The 18,367-nt window shown below is 44.0% G+C and overlaps 1 protein-coding gene across 1 annotated transcript in view; it reads right to left on the bottom strand.

The window, feature by feature from the left end:
- FHIT (fragile histidine triad diadenosine triphosphatase) overlaps window positions 1-18,367 on the bottom strand; it is an 841,628-nt gene that overhangs the window by 294,007 nt on the left and 529,254 nt on the right. The gene's annotated exons all lie outside the window — the stretch shown is intronic.

The raw sequence follows: 18,367 nt of genomic DNA, 5'->3' as shown, positions 1-18,367 counted from the left end.
TATTCTAGAGATTCAAAATATAAAAGTCACGAAAATGCATCAAACCATCAAAATATCATTGGTTCTGATGAGGCTGATCAGTGTGTGTATATATGAATATGGAATAAGTCTGTGTCAAATGATACGACAAAGAATTAGTCATTCTTCTAAACTGATAATAACGAAGAGTCTACATTCATCTCTCCTGCGGATTGTAAGCATTTCAGTGACAAGCAAGGAGCCTCCCCGCCTGCACTACAGACTTCTGCAGACCCTTGCAATGAATTATTTGCTCTAACAAATAATCCCAGGCTTCGCAACGTTTAAAATAATGCTTATTGTCACTTCAAACACAAAAGGATGCACCATGAGCTGTAAAGAGAAGATGCAGCCCAGCCGGTGTGGCTCAGCGGTTGAGCATCAACCCATGCATCAAGAGGTCACCGGTTCGATTCCCAGTCAGGGCACATGCCCAGGTTGTGGGCCAGATCCCCAGTGGAGGGCATGCAGGAGGCGGCCAGTCGATGTTCTCTCTCATCGATGTTTCCATCTCTCTCTCCCTCTCCCTTCCTCTCTCTCTAAAATCAATAAAGAAAAAGAAAAAATAAATAAGGAGAAGATGCTGTTTGTTGATAGCACAGTTGCGAGCTTAGTGCCAAGGTAGGTGGCATCTGAAAAAGTGATCTCCTGCCCAGCTGGTGTGGCTCAGTGGTTGAGCATCAACCCATGCACCAAGAGGTTGCCAGTTCAATTCCTGGTCAGGGCACATGCCCCAGTTATGGGTCCAATCCCCAGTGAGGCGGCCAATCAACGTTTTCCCTCATTGATGTTTCTCTCTCTCTCTCCCTCTCCCTTCCTCTTTTTCTAAAATCAATACAGAAAAAAAAATATATATATATATATAAAGTGATCCCCTATTCACAGTGTAGACAGCTCTGTGAATTTTCTTATCAGAAAGGTAGAAATATTACCCCTTAAATTAAGAAATCCAGTTCTGAAGGATCATTTTGCCATTTTGGGCAACACCTTTCTTCACTGGATTTTAACACACCCATTTCAGTAACTCAACGAAGAGCACGAGACAACCATAATCTTAAATGGTATGAATATGATTTTAAGCCAATTTGATTTTCTGGATGTGATAATGTCCAGGAAAGCGTGATTAAGTTAACAGCAGTACTCTGCTCCTGCCTGGGTCTCCAGGCACACACCTGGGGAACGTCTGCAGGAATTCTCGTATTTTGCCCTGGAGAATGCTCCGGGCCAACCAGACAGTCAGTTACCTGGGGCAGAGAAGCCAGGATCCTGCTCTAGGCAGATCTGCCCTGAGTAATCCCCAGAACTCCTGCAGTCCTGGCTGCTCAGAGGTGACAGTCCCCTTTGCAGGGAGAAGGAGATGGGCAGCTTTCGGAGAAGGAAACAGAAACAGGAGCCTGCAGCCTGGCAGAGGACTCTTCGGTTTCAAGTGAACACACACACGATTCTGTGAAATTTCAAGGCAAAGGAATCCTGTGTTGATTATCCTAAGACCATCAGAATGGGCAAAAGCTATGCTTATGTGAGACTAAATACATGGGGAACATAAGTAACATCAGAAGGGAAAAGGAAGAATATATCTGCCTGCTATACCCTTTGAGGCAAATGATATTGCCCTGGTTTTTCCACATTCAGAAGTTGAAACTGAAAATGTTAAACTACATAGCCAAGGTCACCAAGGTACAAAGTGCAAGTCTTGGCTCGAGCCACGTGGTAAAACCACCTACTGTTCCAATGCCTCCCAAGCTCGGAAAGTCTCCACGCACCCTGCAGGGATCCCAACAGTGATTCCCAGAGTGCTGGAGCCATGAGACCTTGTTAGATACTATACAGAAAAACAAAAAAGAAAGACAATCTTGTGGTCAAAAAACATTAAGAAACACTGAATGCAATGAAGTCAAATAAGTTTCTTGACAACACTACTCATCAGGATACTTCATGGGCTCATGGTCATTCTGACTCCCCAGGAAGCAGAGACACTATGCAGCATGTCTCATATTTGCTTACAAATAAAACGATTGTTATTTTACTCTTTTCTTTCTCTGTGCAACATTGCATGAGACAGATATTTCAGGGCTGTTTACTGGGAATCCTGAGCATCGTTTATGTTTATAAAGATGCTGGAAGAAGGTTTCTGCTTTTTAAACAAAAAGTGAACATCCCACTATGTGAGCCAAGCACGGGGACATTCTGGCAGGTAAACTCTGCTGAGAAATTGAGCGTGAGAATCCATCAAGTGGGAGACGGCAGTGCTGTGTGCCAGCTACTTGAGGCTCTTGCCATGTCCGGGCACACGGCAGGATTGTGTGTCCTGGATCTCCGTGGGTGGGTGAAGCTGAAGGAATTCTGGCCAAGGATTTGTGAGCAAACAGGACATATGTCACTTAGGGACCAGAGCACTTAACTGCCTGTGAGACCCCCAAAGCCACGCTGGTCTGCAGGGGCACCAGACTGTGGCCACAGGTCAGCAGGCTCTCGTCGGCCATCCTTACAGCAATGGGAGCAAGTCTGTTAAACCGGTTTCGTCTCTGCTGTGAACGCCAACTAACGTGTAGCAGCTGCTCAGAGCGGCGGTTAAGGAGGGTTCAGAGGCCTTGAGGGAGATCAGGAGGGAAGAAGGGCGCAGCTGATTAACTGTTGTGGCCATGGGGTTGAAAAAATGTCAGCGTGAGCCTACGTATCTGTCACTCTTCAATTAAAAAGCCATAAAAATATTTTCCCCCCGACCTCCTTTCCCCCTTCTTAGAGATATAGAAGCCACGTCTAGGTCTTGAAATATCTCTGAGTAACCATTATAAAAATCTAGAACTATTGTTATTGTTCTGGAGATACACAGAAGTGTGTGTAATTTAAAAAATTCTAGTTAGGCCCTGGCCGGTTTGGCTTAGCGGTTAAGGATTCGGCCCGTGGACCAGGGAGTCCCGGGTTCGGTTCCCGCTAAGGGCTCGTACCTCGGTTGCAGTTTGTCCCTGGCCCAGTTGGGGTTGTGTGGGTGGCAACCAGTCGATGTGTGTCTCTCTCATATCGTCGTTTCTGTCTTTCTTCCTCCCTTTCTCCCTTCTGCTCTATCTGAAGATAAATGCAAAAATGTCCTCGGGTGAGGATAAAAATAATAAAAATAAAAAATAAAAACTCTAGCTAGGAGGACACTGGACAAGCCAGTTCCTGACACGATCAGGAGCACACGGGAGCTGGGGCGCTCTAAGTGTCCAGCGTTGGAGGAGCCGCAAAGGGGCGGTCAAGTGCACTCAGCAGCCAAAGCAATGTTTAAGGATTATCCCTAAAGAGGGATTTTAAAAAACAACTACATATATACGGGGCTGTGAGAATCACTGCAAAAACTCTGAGAAAGGTTTTAGTCTAGAGCGGATCAGAAAGCACTGCTAAAGATCTGCAGATCACTGGACACCTGCTGGGGAACACTAGCAGGATCAATCCACACAGCCTGCACACACGTCCACCCCACCCACAGGTGACCCACAGGGTGACCAGGCTGAAACCCGCACCGCCCCCGAGCAGAGGCCTCCTGGACAAGTTCCCGCAGGCCCCGGGAGGTCGGGATTCCTTCCAGCGGTGGCTTCAATGCCACTCGAGCCACCGAAGTTCGTTTCCACCAGCTCGTCAGTACCGTGGGAAAGCCACAGAGGAAAACTACCCTTCACAGAACCACGTGAGAGCAAATACATGCGGACCAGAGAGACGTCAGCGGGAGGAAACAGCGAGGACTGGGCGGTGGACAGGAAGGAGGAGGACGTACGCGAGGCACCCGGCAGGGACACGTTCTTGGAGGACAGGAGACGCCGGCCACTGTGCCTTCTGCAGCGTGGGCCGCAGCGGGTGGCTGGCGAAGGAGCCAAGGGCCCACAGGCCTGCTCATCACTTAGCATGAGAAACAATTCTTTCTTGTAAGCAATCCTCCAAATGTTTCAGAAATTGCAGTTTCTGAGAAACCACTGACCCAGACCAGATTGGGCTTACTCATATAAAAATAATTGAGGGAAATGCATTTAATCCTAAAAAACAAACAAACAAACAAAAAAACCTGAGTTCCTGATCTAAGAGAGACCCAGCTAAAGGCATAGAAAAAATAAACATGCGATGCTGTCCCTTCTCACGTCAAAGGCAGTGCGTGTGTTTCCAATGACAACTTGTCCGCCACTCCCTTATGGACCCTTGGAAAGGTCCCACAATAACATTGTTCTGTGCCCTTGTAATAACGATGATAAATCTCTTCCCTGACAAATACAAATGATGATAGAAAAAGTATTTCAAAAAACAAAGAGAGCTTTGATTACTGTAATTTGGCATTCTCACAGAATCTGAATTAACCCCCCACCCCAAAACTTCAGTCCTCCATGAGTTAGCAATCTAAAAGATATAACGTGAGAACATTTATGGTGAAGGGTGTTCAAGTGCCTGATGGATGAACTTCTCAATGGATTGCTGAAGGTGGAGCATGAAGCCAGACTTGGGAGGAAAGAGTGCAGGCAAAACACTTCCAGGACTTTGTATGATTTCCATTTCTCCGTTACGTGTGTTCATGAAGAGCCTCCTACCTGGTAGGTACTGTGTAGGACAGAGGCTACAGCACACACCAGACAAATGCAACCCCTCCCCTCCAAAGGTATACGTTCTAAATAGTGGACAGACCCAAGGCAAGACACAGGTCAGAACGTAGTCTCTACTGTGGAAGAGATGGGTTGAGATGGGAAAGGAAGCTCAGTGGTACAAGGGGAAGGACATCCCGAGCCAGTCCTGCTACTTGGGCACGAGCACGGCCCGTTTACCGGGGCGTCAGGAAAAAGCATGGCTCTGCGCAGCCTTGGTTGGCAGTCTGGGTGTCTTCTACGTGCACACGGGAGCCTCTGAGGTGGGTCAGGCAGAACCTGAGTTCTCTTTCAGAAAGACCACTCTAAATGCTGTGTAGGAAAAAATCAATCAAAGCGAGGATGAAAGCTGAAGACCAGTGGGGATGTCTTCACCGGAGGCTAACTGGAGACTGGAAACAGGCCTGGACCATGGTGATGGTGGCAGTAGAGATGCCAAGAGTTCAAGATATATTTCAGAGGCAGGAGCAACGGGGCTCACTGATGGGTGGAGGCCAAAGAAGACAGGGCGATCAGAGAGGACCCCAGGGGCCAAAGAAGACAGGGCGATCAGAGAGGACCCCAGGGGCCAAGGGAGACAGGGCGATCAGAGAGGACCCCAGGGGCCAAAGGAGACAGGGCGATCAGAGAGGACCCCAGGGGCCAAAGGAGACAGGGCGATCAGAGAGGACCCCAGGGGCCAAGGGAGACAGGGCGATCAGAGAGGACCCCAGGGGCCAAAGGAGACAGGGCGATCAGAGAGGACCCCAGGGGCCAAAGGAGACAGGGCGATCAGAGAGGACCCCAGCGGTCAAAGGAGACAGGGCGATTAGAGAGGACCCCAGGGGCCAAAGGAGACAGGGCGATTAGAGAGGACCCCAGGGGCCAAAGAAGACAGGGCGATCAGAGAGGACTCCAGGGGCCAAGGGAGACAGGGCGATCAGAGAGGACCCCAGCGGTCAAAGGAGACAGGGCGATCAGAGAGGACCCCAGCGGTCAAAGGAGACAGGGCGATCAGAGAGGACCCCAGCGGTCAAAGGAAACAGGGTGATCAGAGAGGACCCCAGGGGCCAAAGGAGACAGGGTGATCAGAGAGGACCCCAGGGTCAAAGGAGACAGGGCAATCAATCAGGGAGGACCCTAGGACTCTGCCTGAGAAGGTGGGTGCAGAATGATGTCACGGGTGATTAGGGGAAAGAGAGCAGTGCCCCATGGCTCCCCGTTGAGAAACATTTCCTTCTTGAACGTACAGACTTCCTGGATGCAACTAAATCACTTCTCTAACCTGGTGTAGGGATGGACTCAGGGGCTTCTATGAATCTCCTTAAATTGTTCGTAAAATAGGATTGTGTGTGTGTGTGTGTGTACTGTTGTCTTATGATCTTCAGCTTGCAAAAACTTCTTAGTCTCCTGATCCCAACTAAGATATGAATCACTAATTAAAATTAGTAGAATTATTTGAAATTAGTTCCCAAGAGAATGCTTAAAAACAGGCTCTCACTTTTATTCACTTTAGCTTAGAATCTAATAAATCCTCTCATGTAGAATAAAGAAAAAAGGTTTACTCTGTATCTGAGCAACGTGTTCATGAGGAGGAATCCTCCATAAAAGACAAATTAACGTTGTTGTTTTTTTAATGGCATAACACCAAAGTCATTTTAACCCGATTCGGCAGTGAACAATTTAAGACATGTCTTTTCCAACAAAAGACAGCTGGACATGTAAAGATGATTGTGTGGTTCGTTCAAAATTAAAGAACAGGTCAAATCATTTACAACAATAAAAGTTTATAAAAAGGAAGGAAGGAAGGAAGGAAGGAAGGAAGGAAGGAAGGAAGGAAGGAAGGAAGGAAGGAAGGAAGGAAACTCTTAAGTAGCAAATGATTTCCAAATGTTTCTAAAACAGGAAGCAAAGACATTGTTATGTCACTCTGCTGGTTTCCAGAATAGAAAAAGTTAGTCAGGCAGCCTTTAAGAACAAAGGAGCAATTCATTTTAAAAATTCATTAAAAAGCCCAGAAACCTCAGCGCTGCCGGTCCTGCCGGAGTGTCAAGAAGGCGGGCTTTCCCAGGACAGCTCCATGCGAGTGGGGCCAGCCTCGTCACTGCCCTCAGAAGCCTGCAGAAGGAACGCTTCTGTTCTTTCCAGCAGCCAGAAGAGGCTCGGACATCTCTCACACAATAATAATCTTTTTAAAATTAATTTAATTTTTATTTATTAATTTGTTTTTGTTAAAGATGTTTCTCATTTTTCCCCATTGACCTCCTCCTCCCCTCCCCCCCCGCCCCATCCCTAGCTTTGTTGTCCATGTTCAATGGTCGTGCATACATGCATGTAAATTCTACTGCTCTCCAGGTCCCTCCATGCCATCTCAAAGGACAAGAGATCTTTCTTTCTTACAGCTGCATAGTACTCCATTGTGTACATGTATCACAGCTTTTTAATCCACTCATCTACTGATGGACACTTGGGTTGTTTCTAGATCTTAGCTATTGTAAATAGCGCTGCTATGAACATAGGGGTGCATATATTCTTTCTGATTGGTGTTTCAGGCTTCTTAGGGTATATTCCTAGAAGCGGGATCACTGGGTCAAATGGAAGTTCAATTTTTAACTTTTTGAGGTAACACCATAGTAACACCACAGTGGCTGCACAGTCTTCATTCCCACCAGCAGTGTACTAGAGTCCCCTTTTCTCTACACCCTCGCCAACACTTGTTGTTTGATGATTTGTTGATGACGGCCATTTTGACAGGTGTGAGGTGATACCTCATAGTTGTTTTAAGTTGCATCTCTCTGATGATTAGTGATGTTGAAACATATACCTTGTTCATGGATTGGAAGAATTAACATCATTAAAATGTCCATACTACCCAAAGCAATCTATAGATTCAATGCAATCCCCATCAAAATACCAATGACATACTTCACAAAACTAGAATAAACACTCCAAAAGTTTATATGAAACCAAAAAGACCCCAAATAGCCACAACAATCTTGAAAAAGAAGAACAAAGTAGGAGGGACCACATTACCAGATTTCAGGTTATACTACAAAGCCACTGTAATCAAAAAAGCCTGGTACTGTCACAAGAACAGGCAGATAGATCAATGGAACAGAACAGAGAACCCAGAAATGGACCCAAGGCAATATGCTCAATTAATATTGACAAAGGTGGCAAGAGCATACAGTGGAGTCAAGACAATCTCTTCAATAAATGTTGTTGGGAAAATTAGACAGCTACTTGCAAAAAGATGAAGCTAGAACACCAATTTACATTATACACGAGAATAAACTCAAAATGGATAAAAGACTTAGAGGTAACTCGTGAATCCATAAAAATTCTAGAAGAAAATGTAGGCAACAAAATCTCAGACATCATATGCAGCAGAATTTTCACTGATACATCACCTAAGGCAACAGAAACAAAGGAGAAAATGAACACATGGGACTACATCAAACTTGAAAGCTTCTGCACAGTAAAAGAAACATCCATCAAAACGGAAAGAGATCCCACTATATGGGAGAGCATAATCACCAATGATGCATCAGATAAGGGGTTTATTTCCAAAATATATAGAGTACTCATACAACTCAACAAAAGGAAGACAAAGAACCCAATTTAAAAATGGGCAGAGGACCTAAATTGACACCTCTCCAAACAGGACATACAAATGGCCAAGAGACATATGAAGAAATGCTCAACAAACAATAATAATCTTAAAAACACATTCACAAATAATAGAGTTTTAAACCAGAAATGCCTTCTCAGCCACTCTTTCTTCCTCAAATCTCCTAGCCTTGTGTCTTTGTTAACACTGGGGCAATATTTATACCTACTTCACTGGGGTGTATTAAGGGTGTGCTTTTTAAAATATTAATACAGCCCTAGCCTGTTTGGCTTAGTGGTTAGAGCATTAGCCCATGGACCAAAGAGTCATGGGTTCGATTCCAGTCAATGGCACGTACCTCATTTGAGGTTAGGTCCCTGGTCCTTATCCTGGTCAGGGTCATGTGGGAGGCAACCAATCGATGTGTGTGTATCTCTCTCTGTCGCTTCCCACTCTGTCTGAAAATAAATGGAAAAATATCCTCGGGTGAGGATTTAAATAAATAATAGCATATTTTATACCATAAAGAAAAGGTGAACAAATGGTTGCTTTTTAAATCAGTGAATTCCTTCAAGCCCCCAGCGTCCAGTCTTGGCAGCCACGATGTGCACAGGTGACTAACCCTGGACTCACAGACTCCAGGGCTACCGTTTCCATCGTAGGACTTCACTCATTTCTCGCTCAAAATGTCACCCCCGTTTTCCACATTTCACTCTCCTACCCACCTCCATTCCCCCATATTATCTCTGTCGGTATTTTTCTTCCTCAGTAAAATCTAACGTCACTGAAGGCAGGGTCTAGTTATAAAGTTATCTTATTACAATGTCTTCTTCCTCTGTTGTTTTAAGTGTATAAATTTGTTGTTGTTAATTCTTACCTGAGGACTTTTTTTTATTGAGTTTTAGAGTGGAAGAGAGGGAGGGGGAGAGAGACTGAGAAGCACATCGATTGGTTGTCTCCTGCACATGCCCCAACCTGGGCCGGGGTTCAAACCTGAAACCCAGGCACGTGCCCTTGACCAGGAATCGAAGCCATGACCCTTCAGTGTGCAGACCGATGCTCTAACCACAGAGCTACACCAGCCAGGGCTTAACTATAAATTTTTAAGAACATAATTGATAACAATGAAAAGACCCAACACACAAAAACGAACACTGGAAAAACATTTATACTATCCGAGTGAGTTTAAAATTTGCAACTTTTCTCAGCCCTTCCCTTTTCAAATTTTGTTTAGAGAGCACAACACATGATACAGCTTGCCTAATGTTTACATTATGAGGCCCAACAATTCCAAAGGATCTATAAAAATACCAACCTCAACCAAAGTTTCATACTTACTTGCATTTCATTCTGTACATAATTGAGAAAATGTTTAAGCATGCCCAAGGAAAGCAACAGTGGTGGAGACATGTTCTGGCAATTCCAGAACAGTTTTCTATTTGCACATTATCATTCTTTCTTCAGGATCCTAAAACTCACCCAGATATGTATATGCTCAGATAGTGAAAACACATCTTTGTTATCCGCCTGTCTCTGACTCAGAGAATCCAGTATTGGCCCCAATACCTCTCATTACCAACATCACCATCATCACCACCATCTTTGCCATCATTACTTCAAACAAGGTAGAAATTGCCTGAATCACCACAATTGTTGCTGATGACTACATGTTCCTCCGGTAGCCTGCCACCTCAAATCCCACGCTCTAGAGCAGAGAGGTGCTATCATCCCTGATGTTGCTCTATGGGAAAAACACAAGCCTATGTCTGGAAAGAACTCTTAACTATGTCTATGAAAAGCCAAGAGTAATTCAAATGGAGACGGGCTAGTACTATGGCTTTTGAATGTTGTGGATATCCCCGTCCACAGTAACGTATCTAGCGTAGATCAGCGCAGAGCGGTGCTGTGCAATGGACCTTTGCAGTGATGGAGATGCTCTGTCTTCCTTGCTGCCAATATAGGAGCCACTAGCCCCATGCAGCCCCTGAGGACTTAAGTGGTGTTAGTGTGACTGGAGAATCGAATTTTAATTGTACTCCATTTTAATTTTAAATTTAACAGTTACATTTAAACTAAATTATAATTTAACTAGCTACCTGTGGCTCGCGGTGTTCTGGAGCTACTGCCTTTGATGGCGCATCAGTAGACGCCGTGGGTGAATGGCAACAGAGAATGGTGGGGACTGGGGCACCCCGGAAGGCACGTGTCCGAGGTGGGCAGACACTGCTCAGATGTTCCCTCTGAGAGAAACTGGAAATGTGAATTCTTATGTAATTCTGTCACATTTAACTCCTGGTCGCTGTAGGCGGCCCTCGCCTCACACGATTGCACTGTGCACGAATTCCACTGTCCACGGGGTCAGACAACATCAGTTCCCCAAAACTGCAATGGGAACTTCAGTCACCAGGGTGTGTTACCTCGGGGTCAATGCCTCCAGGACAAATCCACCGGAGGCCTCCATCCACGAAGCACTGTGTTTCCGAACATGTGCACCGTGATCAGTGCCCAACCCGTCCCTGCTGTCAAGTCTGCCCGTGAGCGGTCCCTGTGCTCTGCCACTGGGTCAGGTACAGCCCCCAGGGCAGGTAGTCATGTTGCCTCCTGGTCTTCCGCTGGTAAACCCCAGGGACATCTTACCGACATGGGCAATCAGAAGAGGGAACTGGCCAACATATACGCAAGTGCGACAAAGAAACACAGAGCCCGCGACGCAGGACCTGCAATGTCGACTGAACGTCAGTGAAGCGACAGAAGCAGCCGCTGCCCCGGAGATGCCAGCTGCAGCCTGGGCTTGCGGAGGCCAAGCACGGCCAAGTGCAGGGAGTGAGGTGACGACGGGGGGAGGTGTGCTCGAGGAAGTGATCCAGCCAAAGGTCACATCTCAAAAACGACGCATTTCTCCACACTGAAAGCACAGAGGACACAATGCTGAGAACGATCGGGACTCAGAAAGGGGTGTGACCGTTTGCCAAGGCCCAGAAAAGATGCTCCCTTTGTATTTTAAGTTGTGCGACCATGAAGAGCAGGCAAGCGCTGTTCAAACCAGTCTCGATAAGTCTTTTCCAAAGACCAAAAAATACTTTAATTCTCAGTGTTTCTAAGGTTTCAAATTGCTGTGTACTGAGTAAAGATTCATCTTTGTATTTTTATTTCCCGACATACTTTTAACAAACAAGAGTTTTAAGAAGAAATGTTACCGGTCATGGAAACGTCATAGTTTTGTCCACTGATTACTGACATCGGTTTGCCTGGTTTCAGACACGTGGTCGCCCCCCCACACTGCCAAGCACAGTGCACACTGTCTGTACGCACTCCTGAAGAATGCTGGACAGGACACAGATGTCATAGCTACGGCACCTGACGACAGCAGGACAGAGTGCGTTGAAGAAATCAGAGTGTAAATGACCTTAGAAAGAGGTCTTTATCCAATTCTCTGTCCAGGAAGGTATGTGCCTCTGAATTCTCCCAACAGACTGCCTGGACCAAATAAAGTTAAGAATTTATTTATTTCTTTATGTGCCCCAAATAGCTTAGTTGAGAACTGCAGGTTAGCAAACCTCCTGACCCATCATCAAAGCTGGCTGTTAAGCATTAAGGGTTCTCCACCCAAGGTTCCCATGTACACAACAACAAGAAGGGGGTTACATACTGGGCAACTCCACACCAGACGCATCTTCAACCTCATGTGGATGCTGAGGCAGCAGAGGGGGTGCAGATGTAGCTGTGTCCTTCCCTCCGCCACAGGCTTTCTAGACGGCATCACCTGCCATCTGTTACCAGAGGGAAAGGGGGTGGGGAGGATGAAGAAGGTAAAAAAGGGAGTCAAGTATACATGGTGGGAGAAGCAGACGCGACTCCGTGTGATGAGCACACAGTGGAGTACACAGATGCTGTACTAGAAAGCTGTACATCTGAAACATAAATAATGCTATTAACCAGTGCTACCCCAGTACATTTAATTAAAAAAGGAAACTGAGACTCTCTCATTCATCCCTCAATTCAGAGACCTGCTCTTGAAGCCCCGGCTAGATTTCAATCAAATGTCTCCTCTTAGGGACTTGTCGGTTCCATCTAAAGCACCCCTTCTTCCATAACGACCCACATATTTGTGTTCTTCAGAACCTCTTTCAAATTCTGGAACTACAGTAGTCATTTTATTCTTTTTTTATTCTTCACTTGAGGATATTTTTCCTTTATCATCAGATAGAGTGGGAGGGAGGGGGAGAGAGAGAGACAGAGAGAAACTTCGATGTGATAGAGCCACATCGACTGGTTGCCTCCCACACGACTCAACCAGGTCCAGGGACAAATCGCAACCAAGGTATGTGCCCTTGACCATAACTGAGCCCGTGACTCATTGGTCCACAGGCCAACACTTCAACTACTGAGCCAAAGTGGTCAGGGCTATAGTAGTCATTTATGTTTACTTACTTCCTAACCAACGTGAAAACTGAAATGAGAACAGGAGTCAGACATGTGGAGTCAGCTGTGTTCTAGTACCCATACAGTTCCTGGACATAAAGAACTTTCTAAACTCTGAATGCATGGGTAGGTGCATGGTTTGAATACATATCTCTTTATATTAATGACTATTTGAATTAATGGTTATAGAAATGGATCACTGATTAATTAATAAATTAGATTCAACTATTATTTTAATTAGAAAGAGAAAAACAATAACTTTTTCTTTCAGATAATGTTTCATGACCACAAACAGGAAATCATCTGGGTTGTCTTTCTTTTCCCAAGTTTTGCTCTTAGACATTTCTAAATACGAGGATTCCTTTAGCCGGGAGCTCCCCAGGTCCAGCCTACCATTTGCTCAATGACAAGATGAAGGAGTCTCACTTCTCATCAGCATGTGTGACAACACCTGGGGAATTTTTGTTGAGAGTAAGCTCAAGATGAGTTGACAGAGAAATGCTGTTTCTACAAAACACTTCTTATCTCAGACTGGGAACGTCTGATACTGAGTTGAGGGAGGTGATTTCTCACTCTGATCTTTGTTGGCAAGGCTACTTGTGGATTTTTCCGTCAACATGGGGGCCACCAGGGACAGCCTATCACACACTCACAGAAGGAACAAGTATGCATGAGGAGGATCCGAGAACATGGACACGAGGAACAAGGGCCAACGTTAAGCCCTTGCATTGGAAAGGTGTCGTGTTGGGGAAAGATGGAGGCTCCCCAACTAGTCAATGATAGAACAGAAACCAACTAGCAACTGGTAGAACAGAATTCACATGCAGAAGGTATTCATATTCCATTTCTACCACCTGTTAGCTATTTGACTTTGGGCAAATAAGTCCTTTGAGTCTCAGTAACTTCATCTGCTAAATGGGTACTATTTATTCTGTTTGAACTGTTTTCAAGGTAAACAAATAGCTCCCCCAATTGTGTTATTTAGAGTACAGTACTCAAGCTCTAACTAAACATGGAAGAAAAACACAGATTTACACAAAACCACCATGTTAATCCCTAATGAAAAAACTTATCCATGCAAAATCATTAATAGTTGATTTGGGATTTAGGTCAAGGGTTCTTAACCTGGGTGAGGTCAGAGGGGTGTCCCATGAACAATTAGAAGAAGATGCATGGAGAGAAGAGAGGAAATGCATAAATATATATGGAGAAACAGCTGCACTTTGTTCACTAACTTCTAACAGAAATTTCACATCTCCTTAAGTCACCAATGTATATAGTAGTAGCATATATATATATATATATATATATATAGCAGTAACACTAGTAACCTATGGTTTTGTCATAGTATGTTTTTAAAACTGCATAAAGTGATAACTTTATAATCATTGCAAATGTCTTGCAATATCATTGGCCGCCCACAATTATTTATCAAGTCTATGAGTATTACCAAAGTATAGCAGTCATTATACCTGCCATTAGTTTTTGCTATTTAATATGTAATCAAATAGTGCATATTTCTCTATATTACAGATTTGCTCTTTACTGTAGTAACTGTCATTGAGTAACATCATTTTCTTTTGTATTTGTAAGCACCTAATTTCCTCATTTAAAACCGGTTTTGAGAGGAGCGCCTTGGCTCCTCCACCTGCCGGCAGCACAGCTGACAGAAAAGGGTTAGCACTCCTGCTTGAGGCGAAAGGTCAATGGGGACTTTGAGGGGGGAATTCGGGTGTCCCTCTCTAAATCTGCTGATCAACTTCAGGAGCCTAGGAGTGAGAATCCAGACATTGTGCCTCCCGACAAGATGTGATTTGAAGTACACTGCATTGCGACAAATGCAGTATGTGGAAGGACCTGATCCTTAGACCACGCTGTCCAATCAAGCTCTGTGACAGTGAGCATGCGCATTGTTTGAGCTGCCAACACTGTGGCCCCTAGCTGTGCCTGAAATGTGGCTAGAGCAAGAGAGCAGGTGCTTTTCCTATTTTACTCTATTTTAATTAATCTTTATTTAAATTGTCACATGTAACTAGCATCTACACTACGTAACAACCATCCTTAGAGCTTTCATAAAACACAAAAGCTAGAGAAATACGTCGAATAGTACCAAGGAAAAGCAAACAGACAAATCCATATTATAGAATGGCTTATAGGAAAAACTGACCCAGTTAAAAAAAAATCAATGTTAAAAAAATATTGTATTAAAAGGGTACTAAAATCAATAACCGAATATAATGTGGAGACCTTGTTTGTGGATCCTGATCCAAACTGTTCATGATAAAAAGACATTTAGAAACAATCACAGAAACTCAAATCTTACATTATATCAAGAAATTTCACCCTGGTCAGTTTGGCTCGGTGGTTAGAATGTCAGCCTGTGGGCCAAAGAATCACGGGTTCTATTCTGGTCAAGGGCATGTGCCTTGGCTGTGGTTCAGTCCCCGGCCCTGGTCAGGGTCCTGTGGGAGGCAACCAGTCAATGTGAGCACATCAATGTTTCTCTCTCTCTCTCCCCCTCCCACTCTATCTGAAGATAAATGGAAAAATATCCTCGGGTGAGGATTTTTTTTTAAAAAAGAAATTACTATTAATTTTGTTAGGTATGATAATATTATTAGAAAATTTTTACAATTTTTAAAGATACATATCAACATATGTAGAGCTGAGATAAAAAACCAGTTCTAAGAACCGCTTTAGATTATTTTAGCATAAACAGAAGGTATCCAAACAAGTGTAGCAAAATCTAGATAACTGTTGGATCTGGTTGAAAGTATAAAATCTTTTTTATTACGTTTACTACTTTCGAATATTTTGAAATAATGCAAAATGATCTTTAAACGTGATAATGTACTGGATTTAGTGACTGACACATAGGAAGTACTCAATAAATGTTAATTAGCAACTATTAACATCATTTTTCATAATCCCTAAAGCCAAAGCTAAGATCGATTAGTAAAAAGTACAAAAGTTAGCTCTAGACTCAATATACAAATAAGCTTTCTAACAAAAAAGCTCTATGAAGATGGAAATACCCTGTCTCCTGAGGTGGTGGTCTGAAAAACACCTCTAATAACACCAAGGGCAGTGGCTCGTGCTTACCGAGCACGAGTGGCAGACGGGTCTGAGCCCTTTCCACAGATTCCCTCGTTTAATCTTCCAACAATGTCATCTGGCAGGTCCTCATACTATCCCCACCAGAGCTGTGCCAGCAGAGATTGACCACTTGGGGAGGATGCTGCGGAGGCAGGTCAAGGTGAATGACCTTGCTAGTTGCCCTTTGCCACTCCTGACCACCCCGAACCCCTGATTCAATGAGCACGTCACTCCAGCGACTTGCGCAGACCAGCCAGCTGGCACACAGCCGGGGAACAGAGGGCACTTCTCCATCTTACCCACTGAAAGGTCTTCCCTCATCACCGTCCCTTTTCAAGTGGGAGACTAAAATCCCACAAGAATTTAATTATCTGTAGGCAAGGGGGATGATACGATCAAGAAAACGCTATATTTCAACCACTTCATTTATTCATTTTCAAATTTCCCATACGTTAGAGGGAAATACTGTCCCCAGACTGCCATTTGACCAAGAAATGCCCAGGGTATATCTTTGTCAACAGGTTTCAGAATATAAATCCAGATGACCCAAACTAAAGTTGATATAAAGGCTGTTGTCACAGACTGTATCATTTGGAAAGAAATATTGGTGACCTTATCCAGGATGACTGTTATAATAGTAATAAAATTGAATCTTGGAAGATTACAATTCTGGTCAAAGTAGTAAAATGTGACCTTATTCTATTCAACAGCCACATTCATTATATTAATTCACGTGTAAAAAATGGCATTAAAATGATATTAAAGCCCTGGTTAGAAATGGAAATGTTGAAGAAGTTCAGAAATAAGATTTCTCTTTCCCGGTCATTCACAGCATCGAGCCTGCTTCTTCCTTCACGAATCTCGGGTTCATTTCTACTTTATTTTCATTACCATCTCACTCATACCGCATGAATGTGTTTCTCTTCCTGATGTCTCTTCAGACATTTTATAAACCTGAACTCACTTTCATCATGCTCTGGAGGGAAAGATAACAGGAAAATGAATATGCAAACTTGACTCAGAGGATCAAGCCATCCGCTGTGGCAGAGAGATCGCCGTGTACCGATAAGACCATGCTGACTGCTGAGTTCGTGTTGAAGGAACAGTCAGGCAGCAAATGGACTTCACAGAATGGCCACCATGTGGAGAAAAGGTATCATTTTGAATACTACACCAGCAAAATGTGTTTTTAAATTTATTTTTCATGCACAGTGTACATTTAATATTTTGTATTAGTTTCAGGCATACAGCATAGTGGTTAGAAAATCATATAGTTTACAGAATGGTCCCCACGATGTTTCAAGTATCCGCCTGGCCCCATACATAGTTATCACAATATTGTTGACTATATTCCCTGTGCTATAATCTGCATCTCTGTGACTGTTCTGTAACTGGCAATTCGTACTGCTTAATCCCTTTACCTTTTCCAGCCAGGCCCCAAACCCCTCCCCTCTGACAACTTTCAGTCTGTCCTCTTTGTCTGAGTATGTTTCTATTCTGTTTGTTTTGTTCTTTAGATTCCACATACAAGTGAAATCACATGGTATTTGTCTTTCTCTGCCTGATTTATTTCATTTAGCAAAATATCCTCTAGGTTCACTCATGCTGTTGTAAATGGTAAGATTTCATTCTTTTTACACCTGAGTAGCATTCCATTGTGTAAATGTACCACAGCTTTTTATCCACCCTCTATTGATGGTTGCCTCCGTATGTTGGCTATAGTAAATAATGCTGCAATGAACATAGGAGTGCATGCTCTTTCGAATTAGTGTTTCAAGTTTCTTTGAATCTATTCTCAGAAGTGGAATTGCTGTGTCATAAGGCAATTCCATGTTTTATTTTTTGAGGAACTTCCACACTGTTTTCCATAATGGTTGTACCAACCTGCATTCCCACCTACAGTGCACCAGGTTTCCCTTTTTTCCACATCCTCATCAGCAAAATGTATTTTTGAAACACTGGTCATTTTTGCCCAGCTGTGTGGTTCAGTGGTTGAGCGTCGACCTGTGCACCAAGAGGTCACCGGTTCAATTCCTGGTCAGGGCACAAGCCCAGTTTGTGGGCCCGATCCCCAGTGGGGGCATGCAGGAGGCGGCCCATCAATGTTCTCTCTCATCGATGTTTATAGTTCTCTCTCCCTCTCCCTTCTTCTCTCTCTAAAATCAATAAAGAAAAAATATTTTAAAAATAAAGACTGGTCAATTTTTGGAGAGGTGGTGGGAATATATAACTTTATTTTCAACAATGGAATTCTCTTTTTTCCATTTAATAAATACAAATGAATAAAAATACTTTGTTTTGCAGAGAATGCCTCTCTTCCATCCCCAGATTTCCTGGAAGCCCCCAAGCCCACCGCTGACGTAGCTACAATGTCCACGCTCCAGCCATGTCCACGGACATCCCTACATACCGCCTGTCCTCCCTCAAATACCTTCTGTGCACGTCCAGTTTGGGGTAGGGTGAGGAATAGCACAATGAACTAAAGGAGAGGCCACAACACACCACAAAAGTTTCTTCTCAGCCTCAGCCCAAAGTTCCTGGCTCACTGGGCTCAACTCTCTCCAGTGGTACTTTTCACTGTTCTCAGGAATGCTTCCAGAATGAACCAAAATTAAACCTTTAGTATGCTCGTGCTCAC

This window comes from Molossus molossus, unplaced genomic scaffold (genome assembly GCF_014108415.1).
Source record: "Molossus molossus isolate mMolMol1 unplaced genomic scaffold, mMolMol1.p scaffold_m16_p_18, whole genome shotgun sequence".
Taxonomy (NCBI): Eukaryota; Metazoa; Chordata; class Mammalia; order Chiroptera; family Molossidae; genus Molossus; species Molossus molossus.
This window is presented reverse-complemented; position numbering and strand designations above follow the sequence as displayed.